This window comes from Scyliorhinus canicula, chromosome 16 (genome assembly GCF_902713615.1).
Source record: "Scyliorhinus canicula chromosome 16, sScyCan1.1, whole genome shotgun sequence".
NCBI classification, from domain to species: Eukaryota; Metazoa; Chordata; class Chondrichthyes; order Carcharhiniformes; family Scyliorhinidae; genus Scyliorhinus; species Scyliorhinus canicula.
In genome coordinates, this window is record NC_052161.1 from 30,678,439 (window position 1) to 30,703,603 (window position 25,165).

General features: G+C 44.0%; 1 long non-coding RNA gene across 1 annotated transcript in view; it reads left to right on the forward strand.

Moving 5' to 3' along the window:
- The first annotated feature begins 363 nt into the window (after positions 1-363).
- LOC119950714 overlaps positions 364-25,165 on the forward strand; it is a 31,667-nt gene continuing 6,865 nt past the window's right edge. Inside the window, exon 1 of the long non-coding RNA XR_005457391.1 lies at positions 364-1,105. This is a non-coding gene — a long non-coding RNA (uncharacterized LOC119950714). The remainder of the gene's footprint in view (positions 1,106-25,165) is intronic.

The window sequence follows — 25,165 nt, forward strand, 5'->3', positions numbered from 1 at the left end:
CCTTTACGTTAGTTAAACCGATGAAGTGTTACGACTAGCTTGACATAAAGGGTTCTGGCACAGTTTCAAATGGTCACTCAATTTGTATCTTTCCCCAAGATATCCAAAACCACACTCTAAACTCTAAACTCACTATTCCTTCAATTGCAGAGGAAACAACTGAGTTCCCCAAACCCATTCTTCCTCTAATCTGGTCACTATACGGAGTCTCATAAGTGATTATTCAGTTAACTATTCTCTCACTGGCCTTGTAGTTTTTCATCTTGGAGCACTTCAAATCCCTGTCTCCTCTCTTTGACACATACACTGAACCTTGCTCTCTCAACTCCGGTCTTCTTTGCCTGTAGCTGGATTAGGGTCATTCGGCAATGGTAAGAATTTCTATTTTGTGTTTTGTTTCCAGAAACACTGAATTGCCAACACTTTTTAACCTATCTCCTTAATTTCAGACCTCATTCAATGTATCTATGCAAAACAAATGCAAAATACCTGAAACCTTCAATCACGTCTATCTAGATTCCCAGGTCCCAAGACGCAAAACCGAAATGAAATGGGAACTACTTTTACCTTTCTTGAAGGAAGATTTGATTGAGGGGAATGCAAGGGGCCTGGAGAGAGTAGAAAGGAAGGATGTATTTCCCTTGGCAGATAAGTCAACTTAAAATTATACATTGTTCATAACTCATGTTCAGTTCAGTTTCTGCTCATTGGCAACCCTCCAGGATGAGAAACTGAACTCATTCTTCTCTCTCCAGATACCTCCTCATTCTCATCTGAATAGTCAACAGTCACTCCCACCCTCAGGCTCTCCCACCCATGCCTTACTCTCACCTTCCACAAATGCTGTTCCCCCCACCTCCCTTCCTAGCTACAAAAGCCATTTCTAGCGCTCATGACTGTTTACATCCTCTTCTTGCAGGAGAAGGGAGCACGCAACCTTGGGGAGGGGCATTGCCCTGAGGTGTGTGGGCTGAAGAGGATCCGGGTACTGTTGCAAGTGGTGGTGTTGCAATTCCTCTAGTTCCTTATCAGAGCTACAAGGTGAATCTGCACAATCCACTGATGTGCCTTGCTGTAGGCTGACAGTAGGCAAGTGCAGTCGAAGGTGAGTGAAGTGCAAAATTGTTCGAATGGCTTCAAAGAATTTGCAATAACCCTTAAAGCACTGAAAATATTCTGTGGGAGAGAGTGCCTCTCACCGGGCCGTGGCCAGAGATCTTCAGTTTCACTGATCAAAGGCTGGAAAATTGCAGCTTTGGGGAAAGATTAGACTGGTTGAGGTTGTTTGGGGCTGAAGGAAGATTTGATCGAGGGGAATGCGAAGGGTCTGGAGAGGGTAGAAAGGAAAGATGTATTTCCCTTTGCAGAGAGGTCAGTGACGAGGGAGCCATAGATTTTAAGTGATTGGCAGAGGGATGAGAGGGGAGTTGAGAACATTTTGTTTCAACCCAGAGGGCTGTAGCAGTCTGCAAATCACTGTCTGAAAGGGTAGTAGAGGTGTTACGCCCTCAACTCATTTGAAACATGTCTGGATATGCACCTTGGTCCCGTAACCTCCTGGACTATGGACCTAGCACTCGATTGGCAGAGTGGCCTCCAAATGCACCGGAAATATTTCCACCTTTTACTAAATTTTCTGAACGTCTAAAAAGGAGGAAGGTGCAGGGATGTGGGGAGGTGGGCAATGGAGTGAAAATATGTGAATTGCTCCTGAGGAGGACTAGCATGGTCGAATAGCCTTGTCTGTTGTTGCAACTCCATGTTTCCCACTTTACCAGTTTCACTAAAAAAAGGCATACGGCGGGCTGACCCTGGCAAGTTGCTTTGAAAATAAGTCCATTAGTTGTTAAAGACAGAAACCTTGGTTAAAACAGATCCTAATTAGAATATCTAGTTGAATATTTAAATTACATACCAACAGCTCTAAGGGGTTCCCTGCTGAACCCACCCGAGTGAAACCCAGAAGAGAACTGGCTGATGTCATAATCCTGACTTGACATCACGTTTAGTGTGTTTATCTCTCCCCTCGACCAGCTAATCCAGCCTCTCCTTAGAATTACTACAGTGTCAGAGAGGAAGACTCCATGGTGGGCTCGGACCACAGAGCTAGACCCACAAAAGAGACCCCCCCCCCCCCCAATCGACCGCGCGCCCGACCCTCAACCCCTGCACAAGCACTTCCCGGCCACCTATAAGGACCCCCTGGTCTCTGGTCGGCCCACCTCCGACCAGGGCAGCCGCCAAGCGAGTATCCCGACTGGTTGGAGCACATTAGTTCCACACTGTCGGGACGTCGGCCGGTTGGTGGCAGAGAATGGCTGAGCGGGCCTCTGTCAATGGCCCCAGGTGGGTCCGGGTACGTCGCTTTTTGGGGCCCTGCAGAATCGGTAAACTGGTGCCGGCCCCAATTCTGTGCGGGAATATTGATTCTCTGCCCCCGAGCCGGCTGCGTTTTCGGCGCGAGGATGCGGAGAATCCTGCCCATGGCATGGTTTCCCACTGACCCCGAAAGTCCTAGGTGGGAGAATTCCATCCTTATGAACCCGCTTAAATCAATCTGTGACAAGAAGCAAACAACAATTTTTGTTCAACATGAGATTTTATCAGTGTTTATCTGGTTATAATCTCACAATGGTAGGGTATTCGGGTGCCATTATAATTATTAAGAGTGAACTGTACTTCCAGTATTTATTCCAATACATTACAGAATTAGGAAGAGTTATGATTTCAATTAATTTCAGTTCATCGATAATTAGTGTTCTGCTGGATATTGGAGGCCAAGATGTTCTAGATAGTTCATGAGTGGTGATTAGCCATTGAAGGATGGCTGACAAAAGATGCATATTGTCAAAACGTTTCATCTTGCACGCATCCTGATAAATTGTTGGTCCCCTGTTATGGTTGGAAAACCCTTACGAGCTGGCCTGATGAGTACAAGATGAAAAGCTTTGATAATATTTGCCATTTTTCAGCAGTTCTCAGAGCTGTACTACCAAACAACTAATTGCAAGATTGTTAAGTGAACGATTGACAATTGTAATTACTTCAAGCTCATCAAGTAAGCATGCTTTTACATGGGCAATATATATTATAACCCACTAAATGATGGCATAAGATACAAACAGGAGGCTCAGGTATGGCTATGGGTAGGGGTGGATCATAAACAGAAGGCACTCATGAGATCAAGGTAACACTAACCACATGAGTCTGTGTTGTTTAGTACACCATTTATTTTTCTCAAGACATTCATTCTATTTAAAACTCCTCTATTGTTGGTGGTGGTGGGGGGTGGGAAGAAATATTCCCTGAACATTGTCCCTTGGGCTAACAGTGTAGAACAAATTTTATACAAATTAATTTAGTTCATTAGTATTTTGCCAGTTAGCGGTGCTGAACATTGCTTAGCTTGCACTGGATTCTTCCACTTCGCCCGTCGCAAGAACACCACGAGCAAGACACGGACAATGGAGAAGTCCATTGACCTTGGGTGGGATTCGCCGGGCAGACTCAGCTGGAGAATCCCGCCCCTTACTTATTACATTCTCCCTGCGCAGATGAATCTCTGAGACAGTCCAGAGCATAGAAATATACAGGCTGTGTCAGCATTAGTACTATACATTCCATTAGAACAAAAGTAACAATCAATAATGAATAAATTAGAAAAAATTTAATATTAAAATTTAATATTACTCCAAATACATTTTCACACGCTATTTTCTTGAAATGATCAACGTTTGGACTCATTCTTTTTCCTTAAATGCAAGATGCTGCTACACATATCCCGTCTGGGACTAACCTTTGCCTTAGATTATGTGGTTTTGACAGAAATAGCAACCTAATGAAGGAATAAGTTAAAACAAGCTATAAAATCAGTGGCCCTTATCCAAAATGAAATGTTATTAATTCCTTTTTAAATACGTTGAGCACGTTGTTCCAGCCTTGCTGAAATTTTTAAGACTAACTCAAAATGTGTGTTAAGTATCAGCAATCTCTTGCGGTGGTATGCACTGAAAACAAAGGCATGGGCTGTCAGTAACCATGCCTACCTTTTGTATGCACATCTCTTTCCGGAATGGCTTTCAACACCTTTAACTCTCATCGAGTTCTCGACATCTTGTATCTACACCTGAGGCTCTTTCTTTTGGAATCCACTTTCTGCTCCTTCATTGAAGCAGTTCTTTATATAGGATCGAGTATTTATTTGGTAAACGGATGAAATTACTTCCTTTTTAAAAAAATCATGACTCTTAGACCTGTTGTAATTGGTGTCCATGTACTTAAATCAAAAGCTGTTGACAGTAATGGAACTGTGTTGATAATGTGCAGGCCAGAACGCACAAAGATGCCATAGACCAACATGAAAAACATCTATTGATAACTGCTGTGTGTGCCATTTCAATTGTCATTCAATGCATTGTGTTCTCTAATCATTGTTGATTGTAGCATTGAATTAAAATCTGCTCACTAGTTAAAGGCTCTATTTTTCTGACGGGAATTGCAAATGTTTTAGTTCACCTGAATTAAAACTCCAAGGCAACATTCCCAGAATTCTTATACACATGACCTATTGCATCCTGGAGCAGAAAAAATACATTTTGCCAAGATTAGGGGTAGTTGAATGCATTTCCTTGATAGCAGCCTCTTGGAACTTTGATTTCCCGCAGCAAAATAAATGTTACGTTTTGATTGAACATCAGCTTCTCATGAGCCATATGAATGCGTGTTGTTGTTGAAAGGATTTCCAAACAGGAACCAATCTTATAAGTTGAAGCACCAATGTTCTGACAACACATGACTTAAAGTTATGACCCCACCCCACTCCCAGGCTGTTACATGACGGGGCTGGCATGAAACTTACCCTTTGGATGAGATAGTGGATGAAGACTCCATTCAGTGGACATCGAGGGTGGGATTTTCCGGCCCTGCCGAGGCAGGTTCCCCCACCAATGGCGGATGAGGTGGGCCAGCCAACACTCTGGAAAATCCCGCCCAATATTTCAAATGAGGTGTCCTCGTCAATACGTAACCCTCAATCAAGCATCACACAAAAACGGATTGTCTAGTCATTGTCACTTGATCCAATTTGCAGCATCTTGTTGTGTGCAAAGTGATGACTGCGCTTCCCACATTAACAATGGCGACGACGCAAAAAGTATGTAATTGGCTGTAAAGTGCTTTGTGAGGCCCGAGATTGTGAAAGCCACTCTATTAATGTAAGTCCTTCTTTTTTAAAATAGCTGACCAAAACATCAATCTAAGCTGGACTTGAATCTTCTTTAGGCCTTTCTCATAATGAATTGAATTCACATGATAGTGCCATTGGTAGTATACATTTCACTCCCAGTGGTTCAGCTCAGTGGGCTAGACAGCTGGTTTCTGATACAGAACAAGGCCAGCAGCGCGGGTTCAATTCCCGTACCAGCTGGGAATTCTCAATTCTCCCTCTGTGCACCTGAACAGGCGCCGGAATGTGGCTACTAGGGGCTCTTCAGAATAACTTCATTGCAGTGTTAATGTAAGCCTACTTGTGGAAATAAAGATTATTTATTTATTTATTTAAACTGGTAAATTTGCCTCAGATTGTTGGTACCTGTGTAGTTACACAAGGAGAGAAGCAGCTGGTCAGACGGGACAGTATGGTGAGCACCCACTGATTCACTGAAAGTGGATCTTATCTTTAAGCTCGAGGTTAAGGTGACATGTCTAGGTAATGCTCGGTACGCACCTTTAGCCACCCCTGATTTGGAGGTGCTCAGCATCATCACTGCAGAAAGGAGTGTTTTATATTCTTTTAATTTGCCCCCATTTTCATATAAGATAAAAAGATACTGTATCATGGTATTTGGTTTGTAAAATGGGAAGGAATATAGGTATGATTAACCTATGTTTATGCGACCGCACAGTAACTCTGTTCAGATTGAGCTCCAAATCCCTGAAAAGCACAATAGTAACATGGAGCTCAAAACTATCACAAACCCTACTCTCGTTTACCACACAGAAAGCGGTTGCAGTGGGAGTTGTGACCTCCTGACCCTGAGTAAATGGGAGAAAATCAGAGTAAATAAATAAAAAAGGGGGATCCTGTTGCCCCATCTCACCCACCAATTTCCTGTGTTACTGTTTCTGGTATGCTAACATTACTTCAAGCTTACAGTATCTTCTCTCAGCGTTAAGGAATGGAACTCTTCCACTTTGGACACAGACTGGGTAATATTATAAAATGGATGACAGGGTATTGTCCATCTGTTTTGTATTTCCGTTGACTTCAGTGTAAATAAAAGTTGGGGTGGGGGGGGGGGAGATGTAAAATGGGCTGCCAATTCTCCATCACACTCAAAAAGGACGAGTACGAACACCAACAGAAGGAGCTCGGGAATATCTGCAATCCTATTATCTCAAAGCTATATCAGGGTGGCTTTCCTGGTATTGGTGGTGCTCCTTCTGGTGCAGATGCATCGTCTGGTCCAGCAATTGAGGAGGTTGATTAAAAGTTAAGTCTTAAAATGGTAAATGGGGCAGCACGGTAGCATTGTGGATAGCACAATTGCTTCACAGCTCCAGGGTCCCAGGTTCGATTCCGGCTTGGGTCACTGTCTGTGCGGAGTCTGCACATCCTCCCCGTGTGTGCGTGGGTTTCCTCCGGGTGCTCCGGTTTCCTCCCACAGTCCAAAGATGTGCAGGTTAGGTGGATTGGCCATGATTAATTGCCCTTAGTGTCCAAAATTGCCCTTAGTGTTGGGTGGGGTTACTGGGTTATGGGGATAGGGTGGAGGTGTTGACCTTGGGTAGGGTGCTCTTTCCAAGAGCCGGTGCAGACTCGATGGGCCGAATGGCCTCCTGCACTGTAAATTATATTCTATGATAAACTCAAACCAGACGGAGTACAGCCAAATGCACAATAAAGCCCACCTACTCAGCCCCAGGATCAGTGCCAGGGGAGGGCCCATTGAATCTTTTAATTTCACACATCAGCCGTCCTAATGGCCGCTGAATGCAAGTAGCAATGTGCGCAGAATGGTGAACAATTTTACACTCATTAGAAACTGGGTTGACTATTCCAACCTGCAACAGCTGTTACAAAAATAGAAGAGCCCATCGAATTTTACTGCCTGTAGAGGACATTTCAGCATTTGAGTAACTGGTAATGAAATGTAATTGTCACAGTTTGCGATTTTCAAAGAATATTATGCTGCAGAATGTCTTTCCACAGTGCTTAGTAGATTTGTTGTATACGGCCTACTGCAGATGACTGATCAAGAGCTACAATGTCAACAGGGCTTTGTGACCACAAACAACATGTCTTATTTGTTTAATTTAAAAAATAGAATTCAATTGCTGGCTTCTTTGATTTGATGGTCATGTTAACTGCACGCATCAGTTTATATTCCTCCCATTACAAAACAATATCCAACAAGTCCACAAATGGAGAAAAATCAAACTAAATGCTAGAGATCGGAAATTTAAGCTCTCCGAGTGACCTCCCCTACACTTTCAATTCTTTCTATTTTTATGCTCTTACACGTATTAGGTGGTATATTCTGGTGGTACCAAAATGGACTGGGTGTTCGAGAGCAATCTTGCTGATGTTCCACCCATTATATGAATTAGGATCCGGTGTAGGCCACTCGGCCCCTCAAACCTACTCTGCCATTCAATAAGATCATGGCTGATCTGATTGTAACTTCAATCCGACGCTCCTGTCTCGCCTGATAACCTTTCACCCCCTGTCTTCTCTGACTTAAACATATTCAAAACTCTGCTTCCACTGCCTTTTGAGGAAGAGTTGCAGAGACTCACAAACCTCTGAGAGACCATGGGGCGGATTTCTCCGTCCCTCCGCGCCAGATGCCTGATGCAGCACACCGTCGGATTCTCTGCTTCACCAGCTGGCCAATGGGGCTTCCCATTGTGGGACAGCCCCACGCCGCTGGAAAACCCCCGGGCTGCCGGCAAAATGGAGAATCCCAACCGCGGAGAATTCGGCCCTACATTTTTCCACATCCCTGCGCCGCTTTCTTTGAAAACAGTGCCCCCTGGTTCTAGATTCTCTGACAAAGGGAAACATTCTTTTCACCTTCACCCCATCAATACCCCTTTAAGGACCTTAAAGATTTTGATCAAGCTATCTCTTACTCTTCAAACTTCTCGTGATACGAACCTAACCTCTCCAACGTTTCCTCATAAGATAACCTGCCCATTCCTCCCATTCCCACCGTGCATAATTTTCCAGCTGGTCTTTTTGATTAAACTTTAGTGTATAGAAGAATGCATGCAACTTACTAACCTTCTCACTGGGCCATGCCGTTTCTGGGGTTTACCTGCATTAAACAGACCTTGAGGGGAGCACTTCCTGCTCTGACAGGAGGCCAGCATTAGAGATTTGCTGTCTTAAAAAATATTTGAAAGTTGTAATTTTCCTTTAGGTTTGTGCTGGGTGTAATTTTCACTGCTACTGTTGTTGTTCTGAGAAACCTTTTCCCTAGGAGCTTTGCTTCCCAGATTTTTAGTTGCTATCCCAGTAGGAATTTCGGTTCCAGGGATATTTCACGGAAATAGAGCGGAGCTGCTCCTTCCAGGAACCATTTTGTCTTCACTAACCAGCACTAATATTATAATGACCTTTCTGAACCATCCTAAGTCTCTAACAGCCATACCTAGACACGGCTGCTTTCTTTCAGTTGTCAGTGTAGGCCAACAGACAGGTTAAATGCTCATTGTGCACCTGTAAGGAAATTGATCTTTGGGAATCTCACAAAAAAAATTTCCACAGCATACGAGGCGATGGACCAAGTGCTAAGCAAGTAGCGGTGCAACGCCTGAAAAGTTCTCCTGCCCTCATAAGCCAACCATCCCTTTTCTATTCCTGTTCTTATATTCTCTCTCAGACAGACGTCAAAACGAGAGATTCAGGCTTCCCCAATCGCTCAGCACATATTACAAAATAATTAAGCAATGGAGTATATCAAATATAGAAGTTCACTTGTCACACCTGCACATAGCAGGGCAGCACGGTAGCTCAGTGGGTAGCACTGTTGCTTCACAGCGCCAGGGTCCCAAGTTCGAATCCAGGCTTGGGTTACTGTCTGAGCGGAGTCTGCACGTTCTCCCAGTGTCTGTGTGGATTTCCTCCGGGTGCTCCAATTTTGTCCCACAAGTCCCAAAAGACATGCTGTTAGGTGAATTGGACATTCTGAATTTTCCCTCAGTGTACCCAAACAGGCGCCGGAGTGTAACGACTGGGGGCTTTTCAAGTAACTTCATTACGGTGTTAATGTAAGATAATAAAGATTATTATTTTATCGTAGTTGGGAGTTTATGTGCATTACTCAAATAAACTAAACCCACAAATTTGATGCGGTAATGGAAGTGAATCATGAGCTAGCTGGGATCAGCCCACCAGACATTCCAAATGTGGAATTTTACCAGGAGTCAAATATCAGACCTGGCATAAAATAGCCAGGAGGTCTTCTGGCACAGTGGGCAATGTCCCTGCCTCTGAGCCAGGAGCTCCGGGATAGAGTCCCACCCCAGGACCTGATAGCCAAGAAAGGTGCATTATAATGTGGGAAAACAGGTCAAGTGGGTCAATCTGTAAATCCTTCTAAACACACCAATGGCTGGCGGTAAGGGGCGGCATGATGGCACACTGGTTAGCACAGCTGCCTCACAGCACTGACGACATGGGTTCAACTCCAGACTTGGGTGACTGTCTGCATGGAGTTTGCACATTCTCCCCGTGTTTGTGTGAGTTTATTCTGGGTGCTCTGGTTTTCTCCCGCAGTCCTCTCACAAGATTCAACAACCTAGTCCAAAGCCGAGCGCGGCAAGACCTTTAAATTGCGACCTGTATGTATATGCCGTGACCATTTCCTTTGACCCTGAATAAACTACCGTTTACTCAACTACTTGCCGGTCTTTATACTGGCAACGAGGTAAAGACAGTGATTATGGTTCTGGACGTGCCAACCACATCGGGATATTGCCGCACAGTAACGTGTTCAATAGAGCTTGAAAATGCTGCTTTTTGGAAAGTTAGAGGCCTTTGATTCAGGCCTGGAGGATGGGGCCTAATGCGCTGAGCAAAATGCGGTACTTTTTCCAGGTTAACAGCATCAGTGGAGAGGATTGGATGGTAATTGTCCTGACTGACTGTGGGGCCACAACCTTTTTCATAATTAAAAACCTAACGTACCAGGATGCCCTGGATTCAAAGTCTTTTGATGACCTGATGGAGTTGGTATCCAACATTATGCCCCAAAACCACCAGGATTATGCAACAGTACCGATTTAACACTGTTGCGCGGATTCTGGGGGAGTCAGTTACGGACTTTCTAACACGGCTCCAAAGGTTGGTTGAGCATTGTGAGTTTGGGCAATCCCTCTTGGAGATGTTAAGGGACCATTTGGTGTGTGGGATTAATAGAGTAAGTTGTTGGTGGAGACTACACTGGGCTTGAAAAGAGTCATCAAGCTAACTCTGTCCCCTGAGAATGCACAGAAGGGGTTTCAAGAAATCCAGGGTTCTGTTAACTACAGCATCCATAGTGTTGGTCAATCCCCGTTCATGAATACAGCGCCCTCTCAGGGTAGTGCTCACATGACCAGATCGCCACCAAAATACTAACGAACTGCGCAACATCACATCCGGACTCAATGGTCAAGCCCAACTACAGACCAGCATGACACCTCGCCGAAGGACAACGGGGTGCGCCATTGATTCCTCACGACCCCTAAAGTGGCACCGATTCGGATCAAACTGCAAATCAACGGGCACCCCTTAGTAATGGAGGTAGACATGGGGCTGCTGTTTCCATTATCAGTCAGCAGACCTTCGGCCAACTTTGCTGGGGAATCCTGCCTTTGAGCTTGCGCGATAGCAAGGCCAGATTGGCAATGTATACTGGGGCACAGCTGAACATTATAGGACCCCAGTGACCCACAGGCAGAAAACAGTCAAACTGCCATTAATATTGGTATAGGGGCTAGGGCCCAATCTGATGGGCCGTGATTGACTGCAAACATTTTGTTTGGCCTAGCAGTGGGTTATTCGGATAGGCACTGGCAGCCTGCATGCGGCCCTTGGAAAATACCTGAAGGTACTCCAGGAGGGCCTGGGTAAAAGAAAAGTGGCCAAGGCACGAATCTACGTTGACCCGGAGGACGAGTCCAAATACTTCAGAGCCCGACTTGTCCACTATGCCATGCTCCTGAACGTGGAAAATGAGTTATGGTGTCTGGAAAGCTTGAGCATCATAGGCCCGCTCCAATTTGTAGAGTGGCTGCATCAGTGAACCCAGTGTTGAAGCTGGATATGTTGGTTCACCTGTGCGACGATTATATCCGATGACACGTGTGGAGGATAGCTCCACGTGAAGCTAGCTGGGGGGGTCACTCGTACACAAAACTGAATATCAACCACACATCTCTCCAATTCCAGCTCGGTATAGCATCTCGAAAGTAAGTGATATTAGGAGAGGGGACCCAAATCTTGGTCACGGAGATACATTTTAAGGATCTTTAAAGGAGGAGAGAGAAGGGAAGAAGATGTAGGGAGGAAATTTCAGACATTTTGGCCTTGGCAGCTTAAATTGTTTCCTTAAATGGCTGTACTTCAGATCTCTGTACTTGTTTTCTTAACTGTTACTACATATATGGCTTTTCTTCCAGCAAAGTTGAGAGACATGGCGCCAGAGCGAGGCGACTTCGTGCAAGATGTGACCAGCATTCCCTCTAATTCTATCTTTTACTCTCGTTCTATGCTTCTAAAACTTCATTCTAACTCTTTTAAATTATATTCTGCAGTCTCTCCTTCCTTCCCTATCTATGGTATGCATTGTTTGTATAGCATGCAAGAAACAATACTTTTCACTGTATACCAATAATGTGACAATAATAAATCAAATGAAATCAAATCAAAGATGTTCCCTCTCTAGCATTCTAAACCAACTGCTCCTAGGCAGGACTGTGAGATCTTCCTTCTCTCTCACTACCTATCTCCAACAGCCAATGAGGTGTGAGCAGAATCTAGAATAGCTTTACCGAGGGGAGAAATATTTGGAAAAGACATGTTTCAAATAGCATGGAAGATTGCATTATTCCATTTTAATCCTTTAATTTAAGACATATACTTTCTTTATTCTACTGTTAAGACATATTCATATTTTTCATGTTAGCCTACCGATGTCACCTTGCAATTTTCCATGATCTTCTTCACAATTTGCTGTACCCTTCCGATTTCATCATCAAATTTTGAAATTATTCTCTTAACTTCTAAGTCTAGATTTATTTATTTGTTGTTACGATCCAAGTTGATGTTATAACTGGATGGGAAGTTCCCAAAATGGAATACTGGCTCAAAAGACCGTAACTTTAATTTAATGAAACTTGGAGGAAAAGAGTCACAGGACAGCTAATTCTTTTGTAACAACAAGAAATTTTTTTTAATAAACCTGAAAAATTTGGATTATGATACAATACGTCTTTACTTCCCCATCCCCTCCTTAGCTTAACAATTACACACAGATTTTAGGATTAACACCGATTACATAATACCTATTAATCTACAATGGTCTCATTAACAGAAGCACACAAGATGATTGTGGGCAAATACACTCTCCATTTTGAACCTCAGGTGAATGTTTGTGGATGTCTCCTCAGAATCCCCCCAGCTGATTGTCATGAGTAAGTTTCCAAACTCCATTCCCAAAACACGTTTCAAAATCTTCTCTCATAATAGTATTTTCCCTTGGTGGTTTGCATTCCAAAAAGGTTTTTCAAATGATATTTTTAAACAAAGCTTCTACTCCACTTTGAACAGTGAATCCAGTCCAGGATTTTACATAACCCCCTTTTATGTTTACTTTGTTTTAACTGCTTTTGCACAAATTCCAAAATCCAGCCACCCATGTCCATAGTAAGTTCAACTCCTGTTCCATAGGCTGCAGTGAAATTTCATAAACTTGAAAATCACTTCAGATGTATTTCTGGCATCTCAACCTTTTTCTCAGCTCTGTTGACTTTTTACTGAACACTTCTCTGTTCTAATACCTTTAATCTCAGCCTTCTCTTGATTTCTCTCGTTTCCTTAAATAGCTGCTTTTCAGATCTCTGTACTTGTTTTATTAATTGTTACTACATGTATGGCTTTTCTTCCAGAAAAGTTGAGAGAGATGTTCCCTCTCTAGCCTTCCAAACCAACAGCTCCTAGCAGTGCTTTGAGACCTTCCATCTCTCTCACTACCTATCTCCAACTACAGTCAAATTAGCTAAAATAAAACTTAAAAGCTTCTCTTACTTATAAGGCCCCAGTTGCTAAGCAACCATTGCAGCTTTATTTATTCTTCACACCATAGTCCTCATTAAGCACAACGGAAACGCAGTTGGAACTTAACCAGCGCTCACATACAAAGACCTTTGTCCAGCATGAATCTAACTATAGGTTTTACCCCTCCAGGCACATAAACATTAAACTAAATCCATTTACATCTATACCTGATTTCTAATGTTTGCCAATGCAAATTCAATTCCCTTAAAACTACCTTTGTTTTCCTAACACAGTCGTAATTATTTATCGACCTTAGCTTTAAATTACTGCTTTAGTGCAAGCTTGTTTTTAAATAACAATCTCCATAAGTTGTTCCATATGAACCTTTTTTTGTGCCACAACTTCAATATCTATATTCTGTGTGGAAGTTGATGCAAATTATTTGTTTAATACCTTATCATTTTCACATTCATCACTGCAAGTTTGCCGCCTTCACCTATTGGCAGAAATATCCATGTCTATTACAATTATTGTACCTATTGAAAACTTTTTGTTTTATTGCCCTTCATAGTTTTCTCTCAAATTCCTTCTTGCTCTTTCTAAGTGTTCTTTTTGTAGCTTTCTTGTATTTATGTTTGTCTTGGCATTCCTTATTTTATCAACCCTGCAAGTATGAAATGTTTCGATCTTAGTTTCAAATTTGATCCAATTTCTATTGACCCACTCGACCCCAGCCTTTAATACACTCCTTTTTACCCTTACGGGAAGGCACTTGATTCATCAGCCCTTCCATTCATCATTTAAAGGTGTTCCCTTGCTGCTTATAGGCGAGGCCGCATCTGGAGTATTGTGTCCAGTTTTGGTCTCCTTATTTGAGGAAGGGTGTGGCAGCTTTGGAAGCAGTTCAGAGGAGGTTCACCTGATTGATTCCCGGGATGAAGGGGTTGACAGATGAAGAGCGATTAAACAGTTTGGGCTTATACTCGCTGGAGTTTTGAAGGATGAGAGGGGACCTGATCCAAGTTACACAAAATGCTAAAAGGGATTGATAAAGTAAATGTAGACAAAATGTTCCCCCTTGTGGGGCACTCTAGAACAACAGGTCACAGATATAGAGAGGCGGTAGATTTAAAACTGAGATGAGGAGGCACTACTTCTCACAGAGGGTGGTGAATTTGTGGAACTCGCTGCCCCATAGTGCGGTGGAGTCCGAATCATTAAATGGTTTCAAGAAGGACATAGTTATATTTCTGATTTTAAAAGTGGGTTAAAGGGATATGGGGAACGGGTAGTGAGATGGCTTTGAGACCAGGAGGAGATCAGCCATGATCTGATTGAATGGCGGAGCAGGCTCAAGGGGCTGAATTGCCTACTTCTGCTACTAATTCCTATGTTGCTAGTTTTCCAAAACTGAGATGCAAATGTGTGGATGGTTGTACACTATCCATTCTGATCACTGGCCTTATTAGGTGGTCTCCAGGTGGAAGTGTTGGCCTCAATTGCGATCAAGGCACAGGTAAAGAAAATCCATCACCTTGTGTGAGTAAAGCTCAATAGGGCAATCGATGCAGTAACCTTCATTTTCACAATACTTTGGAACATCTTTAAAATGTAATGAAATTATTATTTGAAGAGAAATGTGAACTCCATTGCCATCACGCACCAACCATCCTAAAAACACTGAAATATCTATCTTACAAGTTCGTGCGTGAACAACCTTTTGAGGACAGAAATAATGGAATGCCTTGTGTTTGTCTAAGAATACACCTTTGTGGTGGCATTTATGTAGTTTGCTTCTCACCTGGTATTTTCCTATGTAAACTCTGAGCATGTTTATAGAGACACGGACCAGCTTTGTTTACAGGATTGGTTGCTCAAATTACATTCCAACCAGGCAGTGAGATTAGCTAGGCCAGGGCATTCAGCTGCAGCAGTGGATATGAGGAAAACCACTTCTATGATGGCTTTTGTTCTACCTAGTGTCTCTTTAAATGTATTCAATTTGTTGAAGCAACACCGGGGATTATAATGAAGGCCTCCTAGTCTGACAATGTACTCTTACCCATAAATATAAACCTCATGTCATGCCCACGATAAATCAAGCTGTAAATTGCGGACAAAAAAATAATCAATGTGTGTGGCAAACGGATGGATATGAGGCAGGAGCTTTGAACGAACATGCCTTATTCATAGTTGAGTAAATGCTAACTGACGAGATTGACCTCAGCTGGTGCCAGTCAATCCTCTTTTCGAATGAAGCCTCACACAAGTTTCTTTGTTGTCGCCGAGAAAAAAAACCCCTCTTGTGTTCAGGATGCGAGCTGAATGTTGAGCTAAATCCTGTATGACTCATGCACCTCAGAACAATGGGAAGACTTCCCTGAGGCCCGTACGTGCTCTAAACCCACAGTAAATTAAATCTCACGTACCACCATCAATGGCAGAGGCTAGATAGTTAGTAATTACTGCAGTCACTGTGCTGCTTAGGCATCAAGAAATTGGGATTTATTGAGCGGGGAATATATAGTTATTATAATACTTAACAGATGGTAAATGGGCATGAGGAAAGTGAGAAAGAAGAGTTATCAGATTCAAAATACCCCTCAGTGATTTAAAATCCCCCCCTGTGATTTAAAATGCCCCTGCATGATTTAAAATGCCCCTGTATGAGTTCACTGACCCATGTTGCGTTTCATTGTGCTGCACTGCAGCTGCATTGTGGGATCAGCTGGAGCTCCGAAAATAGTTTTCATCTGCAAATTAAAATTAATGACCACCATCCAATGCCAATAATGAACTAAAAGCTATGTAGCCATGTTGTAAAATCTACAATAAATTGACACATGCTCATCCATCCGTGCGTGTGTGCTGTTGAAGTGTTTATTGTGCAGGCACGAGCTTCTCAACTTCTGAGAGATCATCTCTCCAGTCATCCCTGAAGGAACCTTAGTGCGCACGGCTAATCAGACAAGAAAGATCGGCGTCGCGTTCTTGCTAAATCACTTAAAATTATTCACCAGTACACCTGCTTTCACAAAAGCTCCGCAGTGATATGGTCTGCTTGAACACTTTGATAAACAATTATATAGGGCGCGATTCTCCGGCCGCTCAGTCGCCTGTGTCTCAGCAGCGGGAGGCGGTGCGCTATTCTGTTTGCTGGTGGTGGGATTTTCTTTCTCCGCCGCTGTTAGTGGAATTTTCCATTGAAGCCACCCCACGTCATCGGGAATCCCACGGGCGGGATCTGCGGCCGTAAGCACCAGAGAATCCCGCCATCAGCGAACAGCCAGAGAATTCCGGCCTATAACTGGGGTTCAGTTGGAAGTACTCTTGCCACTGGGCCAGAAGATTCTGGGTTGATGCCCCATTCTCAGGCTTGAGTACAGAAGGTCAGGCTGACATTCCAGCGCCGTACTGAACGAGCACTGCACTGTCACCTTCGGGTGAGATGTTAAACCAAGGTTCGTCTGCTTTCAGGTGGATTTAAAAGACACTACGGCACTTTTGCAAAGAAGTGGCATTGTCCTGTTGTATTGGCCAATATTTATTCCTAAATCAACATCGCAAAGGCAGATTATTATAATAATCCCCACAAGACCCATGGGGATACCTAGATTGATCTGCCTTTGACAGTCGTCTCGAAAAAGGCGATTGGCAAATTGCTATATGCCACCCGACCCAGACCCGCCATTGGCAGAAGCTCATCCATGTGCAAGGTGGTGCAGAAGGCCTCCTCGGATGGTTGCAGAGGGGGAACCTTCGGACTTGGACATGGTGGGGGGAGGAGTGTAATAACCCACACATGGATGCCCAGATTGATCCCGCTTTGGGACCCATGGAATATGAGCTTCCCCAGTCGTAGGAGTAGGTCCACCCAGCTGGGGCTCATAATAATCTAATATAAAGGCCGGCCCAGACAGGGACCGGCATGTTGGTTATCCCAATGGGGCTTATACTGTGCGTGTTTTGGCTGCTATTGGCAGATTTCTTATGACCGCGAACAAACCAGCGTTCACCCTACCATTCGGCTGGCTGTGTTTTTATACTTTACACATTGTTGTCTGTGGGAGTTTGATGAGCACAATTAGGCAGATTTCCTACAATACAACAAGGAATACACTTCAAAAGTACTTAATCAGCTGCAAATAGTTTGGGGCATCTTGTTGTTGTGAAAGGCGTTACATAGATACATGTTTAACTTTTATTATGAAGATAACTATCTGCCACCCTTGATCAATTTGAACTCATTCAGAAACCTGCTGCCCATCTCCTAACTTGGACAAAATCCATTCATCAATCATCCGTGTGATTGATAACCTGTTCTGGCAACTGGTCCAGCAACGCCTCAATTTATAATTCTCATCCTTGTTTTCATAACCCCATGGCTTCAGCCTTCCTGTAACCTCCTGTACGTCTGTAACCTCCTCCAGCTTTACAGTTCTCCAAAATCTCTGCACTCCCCCAATTCTGGCCTCTGATGCAACCCCGATTTCAAATGTTCAGCCATTGGTGGCCATAACTTCAGCTACCTTGGCCCGAAGTTTTGGAATCCTCTTCCTGAACCCCTCGGTATTTCTGCAGGCACAGTAGATAAGGACTATTCCCCATGGGAAGAGGGCAGTGATGGGGTGAGGGAACATTGCGACACTCCGACGGTGGGAGACTCTGGCCCTGATCTCATGGATGGCCATGACACCAGGGATAGCTTAATAAGGCATAGGTTTCAGTAGTCGCAGAAGCCCCGGCATCAGAGATGTGTGCGCAGCATGTTTCCAAAACTTTGTCCATGTGTAATGTGTGACACATGTCACCATCATGACGACACATTTACCCTTCCATGCATTAACACATGAGGCATCCTGCCCTGCATTGATATTATCAAGCTTTCATCTATCTCCTGATACAAGTCCGCCAGCTACAGCATAGTATGAAAATAGCAGAATGAGGAGCTATGAGGTGTGGCTTTTACAAACTTTTACAACATACATTGGTTACTTACATTCACAAGAGTAAGCTACTCACCAATGTGTCCCTCTTGGTAACTACTGTGAAGTTATTTTGATGTGTTTCTGAGTGCTCTGGTGATGTGCTCCCTCGTCGCTTAGAGTTTCTTAAACTCATTTATGGGATGTGGGCATTGCTGGTTAGGCCAGCATTTATTACCCATCCCTAGTTGCCCTTCAGAAGGTGATGGTGATTTGCCTTCTTCAACTGCTGCAATCCTTGAGGTGTAGGTACACCCAGTGCTATCAGGGAGGGAGTTCCAGGATGTTGCTTCAGTGACAGCAAAGGAAAGGAGATATATTTCCAAGTCAGGGTCGTGAGTGACTTGGAGGGGAACCTCCAGGTGGTGGTGTTCCCAGGTATCTGCCACGCTTGTCCTTCTAGATGGTTGTGGTCGTGGGTTTGGAAGGTGTCGTCTAAGGAACCTTAATGAGTTACTGCAGTGCATCTTGTAGATGGTACACACGGCTGCTACTGATCGGCGGTGGTGGAGGATTTGAATGTTTGTTGAAAGAGAAGCAATCAAGCAGATTTGCACAGGAGAGATGCTGCTGATCTGGTACTTCCCTTGCCCTGGATGGCTTTGCCGGGCATCCTCTGAGCAGCCAAGGCCTTGAATGGCCCACTACATTAGTAGCTTCCTGCTAAGAGGCAGGCGAACCTTCTATCATAATGGCACTGCACGTGGATTGCATCAATGATAAATGGATGGAGGAAAGGCTGCCTCCCCCATTTGAAGTGCCCGAGAGGTGCTTCCAGATGGCAGCAGCTGCTGCTCATCCTCTTCCATGAGGACCGTTTGGTCCTCCCTGCGTAGCTGTAAGGTTCCAGGAGTTGGTGTGTGCCCAAGCTCCCAGTCCCCCCGTCGCCCTGGCTCTGGGACCCTGAGCTCAGAGCCAGGACAATGATGTGCAGATCAGAGAACATGCTGACTGTTGCATCTACAATATTCACGGTTTGCACCTCCAGGGCTTGCGACTATGACGTTTTCCAGGTTCTCAGTGTCAGAACTATCTTAATAATTTTCATTGTTTCACACTTCGTGGGCAGCACGGTAGCATTATGGATAGCACAATTGCTTCACAGCTCCAGGGTCCCAGGTTTGATTCCGGCTTGGGTCACTGTCTGTGCGGAGTCTGCACATCCTCCCCGTGTGTGCATGGGTTTCCTCCGGGTGCTCCGGTTTCCTCCCACAGTCCAAAGATGTGCAGATTAGGTGGATTGGCCATGCTAAATTGCCCTTAGTGTTCAAAATTTCCCTTAGTGTTGGGTGGGGTTACTGGGTTATGGGGATAGGGTGGAGGTGTGGACCTTGGGTAGGATGCTCTTTCCAAGAGCCGGTGCAGACTCGATGGGCCGAATGGCCTCCTTCTGCACTGTAAATTCTATGGTAATCTCCATCCACCTCCACCAGCATTGGAACTCCAGGCATTTAAGAAATTAAAATCTACATTTTTCTTCCCAAAAACATTGTAATAATAATAATCTTTATCAGTGTCACACAAGTAGGCAATGAAGTTACTGTGAAAATTGCCTAGTTGCCACACCCCAGCTCCTGTTCGAGTACACTGAGGAAGAATTCAGAACGTCCAATTCAACTAACAAGCACGTCTTTCGGGACTTGTGGCAGGAAACCGGAGCGCCCGGAGGAAACCCACGCAGATATGGAGAACGTGCAGACTCCGCACAGACAGTGACTCATGCCGGGAATCGAACCTGAGGCCCTGCCGCAGTAAAGCAACAATGTTAACCACCGTGCTACCGTCCACCCTGTCACTGTATGGCTAATGATAAATTCACCCTAGGAAGAGTGGGGTATGTGGAGTTGCTTCTAACCTGAGAAAACCGATCTGTCTCACCATCAGAAAAATGATATGTTCATCAGCTGAGAAAGTGCTGAATGTGAAAGTGTAACAATAAATGGCTGCCAGGGCATTAATAAAAAGCCTCAACTAGAAGAACCAGCACACCAGCACTGAATACATATTCATAATATACTTATTTTTGCTGACCAACTAACCAAAATCAACGAACTGTGGGATAAATTAAAAATTCAGTTCCTTCAAGAGATACTGCATCAAATTAAACAGAATCTCAAAGGAAACTTAAAACATCCAAACAAAATGTGATTAAAGGGATTGATAATGCACCCCAGTCCCCATGGTGTCTACTGTGTATGGAAGGCCTCGATGGTGCCGACAGTCATGGCCTCCTGTTCTGGTCTCTTCCGCACCTTGAGCAGGGGACTGGGAACATGGGCCTAAATCCAGCTCCTGGGACCGCACGAGAAGGCAGGGAGGACCAAATGGCCCTTGTGCCGCAATCTGGAAGCACCTCTCAGGGCACTTCTGATGGGGGCAGCTTTACCACCATCCATCCACCCTTGACAAAGTCCTCGTGAAGGGCCGCTGTGACAGAAGTTTTTCCTGCCTCTCAACAGGAGTCTTTCAACTTGGTCAGGCACACAAGTCCTCATCTTTGTACCCATGCTCTGAGAAATGCCCCCTATCTGCTGTGCCCTCAAAAATGCGGAGGGGTTTAGGAAGGAAATTCCAGAACTCAGGGCCTTGGCAACTGAATGTATAACCACCATTGGCAATGTATTTAAAATCGAAGAGGCCAGAATTGGAGGTGTGTAGAGGCCTTTCCTGGGACACCCAGAAGTGAACATAGCCATGGAAGAGACCCCAACATGTGGGACAGATGACTCCCTTGACCGCCCGCTGCCTAGACCTATTAATGGCCAGCTTGGCCATATTCATAATGTGTGTGCCATTCAATTAGCGTGCAGAATGTAAGGGATTGTCATCACTTTATTCCAGTACAGTTCAAGATTAATTGTTCCAAGCAATATTGTCCGGCGAAGTTTCAGTGAACAGCCGAACAGTTGGGATTCCGCAAGTCCATTTCACACAGCACAAAGCCATTTTATATGCAGCCTTTGCTTTGTGAGGGCATTGTCTCCCTTGCTGATTAATGCAGGAAGAGCTTGGCAGCAAGTAGGTGAAAATGGAAGCTAAAAGCATCTGGTTGTTGCTCGACCGAGCAAAGCTGCTGCTGAATGTTTCCATTTGCTACATCAGTCAGCCAATGCCAGATAGAGATCTTGGTCAGGCGCGGGCATTATTCTGCAATGGGTGTGCAGCCATTCGGAAGTGAGTTGAGACCTCACAGCAGCGAATTCTTGCAGTTGGGAGAATGAAGACATTTCCACCTATTGGCAAAAATGAGTAACAGTTCTTATGAGAAACCCTCATCATGGTTTAATCTCTCAAATATGAACTATTAATTCAACAATTAATTTGGGAAGAGAATACATTCCATTGCTATAGTGCTAATGAAGTGGTAAAACTAGCTAAGCAAGAAGGGCAATGGGAATATCCATAGTGAATTTGGAAAAGCAGTTTTCAGCTGTTACTCTCTTGAGTCACAATTAATCATTTACAACATTTGCACTCACTCCGTAATAAGTGGTTTATGAGGTGGCTCAGTAATATGACCCTGACTAATGGGTGCAATAAATTAAACTAATAAGGATAAAATACTAATTAGTTCATGAAAGTTGCGCTTTTATTCTCTCCAGGATACATTTTAAGAGCAGAACTTTTCAGCATAGAAAACTTATGGCAAAAAATCTGCAGCAAAATTATATAACTCTCCAATACCACAGTCTGTCACTAGCCGCGTGTCCAATCTTTACTGGTGCTTCAGCTTACCTAACATTATCGGTTATTATCAATGGGCACACAAAATTGGAAACTAACATTCAGAGAACATAGAATGAGAAAACCATACATATGCAATTTTGAGCAATTGCATGCGTCGTTGTATTAACAGCATTGCTTAAGGCTGTTCTCCACAGTACGGACGGACCTGCTTTGAAAAACTGTCTTACAGTTTAAAACAAGATATACTGTTACCAGTTGCAGAGCAAACAAGAACAAAATTGGAAGCTTAATCATCGAATCATAGAATGATGTGGTGTAGGAACAGCCCCCCAAGCCTGTTCTACCTATCATTGAAATATCTATATATGCCTGTCTTTGCCCCATGTCCCTTAAAACTTAGGATAACAAAATTTATCTACCTAGATTTAATATTTACATTGATCTAGAGACAATGGCCATCTGCAGAAGAGAATTCCAAATTTCTTGGCAATAAATTGCTCATTGACGCCTAGTTTGTGACCTGCCAATACCACTCAGCTCCTGCCGCCAAATATGGACAAAAGAGCTGAACTCAAGAGGTGAAGTGAGAGTGACTGCCATTGACATCAAGGCAGCATTTGATGGAGTGTGGCCTCCAAGGTTGGAATTGCACCTAGCACGGTACAGCACGGTAGCATAGTGGTTAATACTATGGCTTCACAGCACCAGGGTTCCAGGTTCGATTCCCGCTTGGGTCACTGTCTGTGCGGAGTCTGCACGTTCTCTCCGTGTCTGCGTGGGTTTCCTCCGGGTGCTCCGGTTTCCTTCCACAAGTCCCGAAAGACGTGCTGTTTGGTGAATTGGACATTCTGAATTCTCCCTCAGTGTACCCGAACAGGTGCTGGAACATGGCGACTCGGGACTTTTCACAGTAACTTCATTGTAGTGTTAGTGTAAGCCTACTTGTGACAATAAAGATTATTATTATAGCAGAAAGGGAGGATGTTGAAGGTCAATCATCTCAGTCCCGTGACATCACTGCAGGAGTTCCTCAGGGCAGTGACCCAGGCCCAACCATCTCCAGCTGCTTCATCAATGACTTTCTTCCATCATAAGGTCAGAAGTGGGGATGTTCGCTGATGATTTCACAATGTGCAACTCCTTATATACTGAAACAAGAGAGAATCTAACTATCTCCTCATCACATTCAGTGGCACTGCCATTGCTGAATCCCCCTCTAATAATATCCCGGGGGTTACCATTGACCAGAGACTGAAAACGAAAACTATAAAAATATCGTGGTTACAGGCCATAAGCTGGGAATTCTGCAGTGAGTGACTCACCTCCTGGCTCCCCAAATCTATCCATCATCTAAAAGGCACAAATTAGGAGTGGAATGGAATACTCTCCCTTGCCTGGATGAGTGCAGCATCAACAACACATCCAGGACAAAGTAGCCCACTTAATTGGCACCCCATCCACCACCTTCAACATTCATTTCCTTCACCACCAATACACATTGGGAGCAGTGTGTACCATCTACCAGATGTGCTGCAGCAACTCATCAAGACTCCTTTGAGAGACCCTTCCAAATGCATAACCTCTACTACCTAGAAGGACAAGGGCAGCAGACGAACTCCAACACCTGAAAGTTCCCCTCGAAGCCAGACACTATTCTAAGTTAAAACTATATCACTGTTCCTTTACCGACGCTGGGTCAAAGTTAAGGAACTCCCTCCCTAACAGCACTGTGGGCGTACCTACACCACATGGACTTTTGTGGTTCAGAAAGACGGTTCACCACCACCATCTCAAGGGCAATTAGGAGTGGGCAATAAATGATGACCTAACCAGAAAATATCCACATCATAGAATCATAGAATTTACAGTGCAGAAGGAGGCCATTCGGCCCATCGAGTCTGCACCGGCCCTTGGAATGAGCACCCCACTTTCTTCCCACTTAAGCACACACCTCCACCCCTCCCCGCAACCCCACCCAACCTTTTAGGATGCTAAAGGCAATTTAGCACGACCAATCCACCGAACTTGCACATCTTTGGACAGTACAGTAGAAGGAAACTGGAGCACCTGGAGGAAACCCACATTGACATGGAGAGAACGTGCAGATTCCGCACAGACATTGACCCAAGCCAGGAATCAAACATGGGCCCTGGAGCTGTGAAGCAACCGTGCTAACCACTGTGCTACCATGCTCCCCCAAATCCTTTGAAATAAATTTAAAAAGGACTTCTACTGCTCTTTGTATGTCAAAGTATTTCCCCATTTCACTCTGAAAGATCTGAGTCTGATTTTGAGGCTCTGCTCCTGTTAAGAACCCCGCTGATGTTGAATGCAGGGGTATCCCTAAAATCTAGAAGGGTAACTTGGACCATCAGTTCTTAGTGGTGTATATTTTGCAATTTGGTATATTGTGAAAAAGATAGGCAAACCAGAGAGGAACAGTCATTTTGTGATCAATGAATAAACAATATTAACTCAAATTTAAAAAACAGATGACAAGAAGGACTATCTTGTGTTGCCCTATCATGTATTTTCTTGAATTTTGTTTAATTTCCTTTTCTTCCCACGTACTGAATGATCTGTTGAGCTGCTTGCAGAAAAATACTTTTCACTGTACCTCGGTACACGTGACAATAAACAAATCCAATCCAATCCAATACACTGCAACCGTTCACTTAACTACACTGATGGCTGTACATACACAATATCTCATGAGGTTACCCCTTGTTCTTCCCAATTACCTCCATTTCCTGAACTATTTTCCAAAATAACATCCAATATTATGTAATTCTGTGAGCTAAATCCAGCAGCTAGTTACCACCCATAGGTTAATTTCCACATTTGGGAAAGCCATCTTGAGTTTCAGCGAAGGAATAATCTTTTCTGTTTGAATTTTGGATTTTAAACAGCAGCTTTTTAGCAATAACTTGTCCACTGTGCCTGTGCCAGCTAATTCCAGAAATTGAGTCTGTGTTCTTAACCTACTGTACCATCCAGTTCCAAAATGAGCTACATTCAAACAATTACACCCTACCTAATGCTAGGAGAGGTAGAAATAAGAAATAGCAAGGGAAAGAAGTCCCTAGTGGTAGTATTCTCTTCGACACCCAAACAGTAATTACGCAGTGGGGCATAGTATAAACCAGAAAATACTGCCGATTTGTAAGAAAGATACAGCAATAATCTTGGGTGATTTGAACATGCATATACACTAGATTAATCAAATTGG